The sequence below is a fragment of the Tupaia chinensis genome, unplaced genomic scaffold, assembly GCF_000334495.1.
Source record: "Tupaia chinensis unplaced genomic scaffold, TupChi_1.0 Scaffold000159_1, whole genome shotgun sequence".
Lineage (NCBI taxonomy): Eukaryota > Metazoa > Chordata > Mammalia > Scandentia > Tupaiidae > Tupaia > Tupaia belangeri.
Genome location: NW_006159630.1, coordinates 2,725,645 through 2,731,028, shown reverse-complemented (window position 1 = coordinate 2,731,028; position 5,384 = coordinate 2,725,645).

Here is a 5,384-nt window from a genome sequence, read left to right as displayed (position 1 = left end):
TGGCTCTCAGAACCCCTGTCCTCTAGTCAGACTCCGTGGCTCTCAGAACCCCTGTCCTCTAGTCAGACTCCGTGGCTCTCAGAACCCCTGTCCTCTGGTCAGTCTCTGTGGCTCTCAGAACCCCCGTCCTCTAGTCAGACTCCGTGGCTCTCAGAACCCCTGTCCTCTGGTCAGACTCTGCTTGCACACTGCGGTTTTCAGGGGGCCCAGCCCAGGCACTTCAAACCAAGCAGGAAAATATCCCGTTTAAAGACAGAGCTCCTCAACAAGGTGCACAACGCCGGCACGTCGCCCAGGCCCGAGGCGACGCGCCCTTCCGCCATCACTGTCCTGTCGGCACCCCGGCTTGCGGTTTTAAGAAGAAACCAGAAACCTCTGACCAAATAGGCGCAAATGGAGCCTTAAAAAGAACACTGAGTGCGATTGTTCAGAACATGCAGAATACATAAAACGTGTAAATTCCACACGAGGGGTCTTCAAAAACTTCATAGAAAATGTGTATTAGAGAGAAAAACATGCGTGGATTTCAAAAATGTTCCGCACCAAAATAAACTCGTTTAATTTCATTTTTCCACACGTGTTTTTGAAGTCAGTCCCGTCACATATATTAAAGAGGGACCCAAACACCAGTGGAGTCACGCGGGGAGCAGAGCGCCCAGCCCTCCACTCGGACAGCTGTCGTGAAGAGGGAAGAATGGGGCCAGCAGACCCATAGCGGTTACGTCGCTGGACTCCCACATGGCCGACCGCAGTTTGAGTCCTGGACCGGGTGGCTTGAACCACACAGTGTGTGCCCAAAACCCTGGGAGGAGAATGGAGGAGAGGGGATTATAGCGTGGCCATCCCCCTGGGGGTGAGTTCTCTCTTTCTCTTTCACTGTCTCTGTCTCTCTCTGTCCGGCAAATGCACGCACCCTACGGCAAAAACCTCCACCAAAAAAATAACAGAATTAAGGATTTCCGTTACTGAACTGTATTTCAGGGCTGCTCTAGAGCAGGGTCCTCAGCCTCCGGACACCAAGAGGCGATTTAGTGGAAGTTTTCCACGGGAGTGGGGGTGGAGGTTCAGGGTGATTCCAGCCTCCGGTTTATCACGCTCCTGATTCCTAGCGCTAGTACAGCGTGATGGATCGAAACCACCCGCAGCGCCCCGCAGCCGGCGTCTGCAGCCGCGCCCGGTGCTGAGCCATGGCCTCAGCTCCCAGGCCTTCGTGCCCGCTTCTCGTGGGGGGCACAGCCCAGGTCCCGCCGGTGCAGCGCACAGCAGGGCTCGCCTCGGGAACGCCATGAAGGGGCAGCTACTCGGGGATGGCGGGATGACGGGGCGGCTACCGTACGGATGCCACCTCCCTCACCCGGCCTCTCGGTACCAGGCCGTGGCGGGGTTGGGGCCCTAGCTCTGATTCGTAAGAGAAAGTTCTGGGGCTTTGTTTAGTTTGTTACTGTCACAGCCAGTGCACTCACCAGAGAGTGAAGGCACTGCCAGTGGGTGTGGCCACACGGCAGCCCCTTCCCCTCCTTCTCTGCATCCCATCAGGCTTCGGGGCACGCACACGCATGCTCTCAGTGAGTCTTCAAGTCACCAGGGCAGACCAGAACCGCAGGCAGCCACGCGAGATCCGGCTCCCCGTACTCAGCACCTAACCCCTGTGCTACTGGGCTGGCCTAGCACCGTGGTTTGTTTGTTTATTTTAAGAAAATTTTGCTATAGGGGGACCAGCAGTTGGCATAATGGCGATGTCGCTGGACTCCCTTGTAGTCGACTACAGTTCAAGTCCCAGACCCGGTGGCTTAAACTCATGCCAGGCGCTTGTGCGTGCCCAACGTCCCGAGAGGAGAATGGAGGAGAAGGGATTGTAGTGTGGCCATCCCCCCTGGGGGCTGATTTCTCACTTTCTGTCTCTCTGTCTCTCTCTGCCTATAGCAGAGCTCAGGTACCCTATAGCAAAAACCTCTCAAAAAAATTTTTTTTTTGTTATAGGATGCATCTGCTTGCCAGAGAGACAGAAAGCGAGAAATCACCCCCCCCAGGGGGCATGGCCACACCACAATCCCTTCTCCTCCATTCTCCTCTCAGGATCTTGAGCACACATGCACACACACCTGGCACGTTTCAAGTCGCCGGATCCGGATCTCGACCCATAATCAGCCACGTGGCAGTCCTGTGCCTTACCCACTATGCCACCAGCTATGTTCGGGGTTTTCCAATGAAAGACTTGTGGCTACTCATTGCGAGGAGATGGCGCCATGAGAACAATCACCACTTGGCCAGCTCTCGTGAAATACGTGTCAAGAGCCACCAATGAGCCCACCACGGAAGGGCACTCAGGTCACACACGGCTGTGAGCACGTGCCCCACCACAGCATGCCCTGGCCAAAAAGGTGGCCAGAGCTTCAGTTGGGTCCCTGGAGAGTCAGGCTTCCAGGACTCGCCAGAAACACAGGGACAAGTGACACCATGGCAGCAGCCAGCCCAGAGCAGGCGGGATGGCCCACAGGCAGCTGGTCTGGCCACTGCAGAGTTGTAACAGGGAAGGGCGAGGGAGGCCGAGGCAGCCGGACTAGATGCAGGGAGAGCTGGAGGCACGACCACCAACCTAACGCGTGCCCTGGTCTGGAGTCCGGCAAAACCAAGCAGTGGCCAGCGCTGTCCCTGGAGGGCTGGACGGTGGCACGGGGTAATCTCAGGACGCTCTGCAGGCTGCCACACACAGGAGGGCTCTGATTCGGGCCAAGGACTGACCTGAGGACCCCAGGCCTGAGCACGTCCCGATTCGGGACTGATGGAGGCTGGGCGCCCGCATGGGTGTTCTCTCGCACACACGCACTCCTAGAAAAAATGAACTTTTTGTTTTAGTTCTTAAAGGTATTTGTGAGGCAGAGATTTGGTCACAGACAGGGCCTGGGCTCATGCCAGCAGCTGGCTTGGACCCCGTGCTAATGGGCCGTCACTGGGTCACGAGCCCCCCAACCTGGAGAGCTGTGTCCTCAAGTCGGTGGGAACCCCATTACCGACGTCCACCATGGACTTGGAAACGCTTCTGCCCGAGACAGGGACAGGGCGACAGACGAAGGGACTGAAGCTGCTGGTCCCGTCCCATCCGGGAGCACAGGCGTGCGGGCCTGGTGCCAGTCTCCTACCTTCACTTTGGAATCTTTCGTTTTAAAACACGTAAAAAAAAAAAGAACAAACCCTGTCTCCTACAGGCATGACTGGGCTTTGAGGTTCCCTGCAGAAGTTGGCTTGTCCCTCACCCCAACGCCGGCCTTCCCGGACTAGGGGACTCGCATTTAGGGAGGAAAGTCTAGGGGGCCCCATCGCTCCTTGGGGCTCCCGCACCCACAAGCCCATGGGCCTCTCCCCCATGCCGGGCACTCGGCAGAGTCCCTGCGCAGGCCCCACCAAGCCCTGGAATCCCGAAGCCCTCTCTCACCCCTCTGGGACTTTGGGGTCCAAGTCAACACCACACTGGGGACTGGACTCACCTAGAGCCCCTCAAGCCCTCTGTGTGTGGGTCAGTGACAGCCCCACATGTCCACCCGTACACCCTGACCCCGAGGGTGGTGCTGGCGCTGCAGCGTGATTCGGACCCTGAGATAGGAGGTGCCAGGACCACGCAGGCAGGCCAGCGCCCTCACCAGCATCCTCATCAGAGGGCGGCAGGAGGTCAGAGATGTGGCAGAGGACGCGGGTGCAGGGTCATGCGTGTAGCTGGGCACCCAGACCAGGCTGACAGCCACTGGACTCTGGAAAGTCACCTCCAAAAGGAGCCAGCTCTGCCCAGGCAGCTGCCCACGAGACCCTGGGGGACTCCCCACCTCTCGGTGCTCAAGCCCACCCACACCCTCGCCAGCCCCTCGGGGCGTGCTCACTTGTCCAGTGGGACAGAAGAGGGGTAGAGCAACTCCCCAAGGCTCATCCAGGTGCCCCTGAGGCCACCCTGGTCACGGGGACTCGTCATCAGGGACTTCCCTCCTCCCTGGTCTGCATCTTCGATCACAGGCAGGGATGACTTGTGGGGACGCGGCCTCCACCGGACAGGACAGGCCACCTCTCCGTAAGGCAGAGCTGTCCCTCCACCTGGGACCACGCCAGCCTGCACTGACCCACCGGGCCCGGCGTGGGCAGCCTCTGTGGCCTCAGCCCCACTCCTCCACTCCTGCGTTCTTCCTGGGCCCGCCCTTGCTGGAGTTTGGCTTCTTCCCGAGCCAGCGCTGTGTCCTTGGCGATGCGGGTGTGATCTCATACCATCTTATCTTTTGTAGGAGCCAGGTTAGATACAGTCAGCAAAATAAAGTTCTTGGCTGCCAAAACCCTCCCTCCCACCCACCAGCAACGGGCCCTGTTCTCCAGCTGTGAGAGGGCACGCGACCCAGGCAAGCAGACGGCCGCTCCCAGCCCGTGCTGAGCCCTGGCTCCGACCACCACAGGCAGATCCCCACCCTCGCACATCCTCGGGCCCTGAGTGCTGATAGCCAGGGGGAGATAGGGAACGGGGCAGTGTCTGGAGTCTCAGAAAGTGTAGAGAGCACCAGCCCCCTGCCCGCTCCCAGGGCGCAGGAGCTAATGCACCCCACGGGGACAGCCTTCCCTCAGCCCTCAGTTCCCACGTGCCTCCCCCATCATGCCCCACACAGCAGCTGCCAAATCAACGCCACAGGTCCAGCGCTGCTGGAGAGGAGGCTGCCGAGGAGCCGTGTGGACCTACACAAGGGGCTTCCTGCCCAGGACTGCACCGAAGGGACGGCCCCTCCCCACAGAAGATCCGGCCCAGACGCGGGAGTCCGGAGAGCGGCCGGTGGCACTGCAGCAGCTGCAGCTGGCCCTTATCTGGCCAGCACGGCCAAAGGTAGCCCTTATCTCGTGATGCGCCCCCTTCCTATCAGGACGAGTGACTGTAAAGCACGCGTTCCCGGAGACGTCAGGGCCTCGCACCGGTCCGCGGGGAGATCCCTCGATAACCACAGGGATGTTTCTGTCATCCCCATCCCCTTGTCATCTACGCGGTGCTCAGAAGGACCCACAACGCCCGGCCTTTGGGCAAAGTCAGCACGGGCCGCTCCCACCCCACCCACCACCTTCGGACCTCCTGGCCTCCCCTGGGCACTGGCGAGGGCTGGGCACAGTCTGCAGTGTCTAAGAAAGACCCCGGACACCGCCCTGCCGCCCAGCCCTGGGCGCCTGCCCATCAGAGCCCAACCCTGGGGCAGAAGGAGACCTGCTCACACAGACGCCTGGGACAAGACCTTTGGGAAATCGCAGGCCTGAGTCTGTGCTCCTGCAAACCACGGCTGGGGCAGCCACCAGGCCAGTCGGGTCCTGAGAAGCCAGAAACAGGCAGGGGGCCGTGGCAAGCAGGCCCACAGCCCAAAAACAAAAGAGAC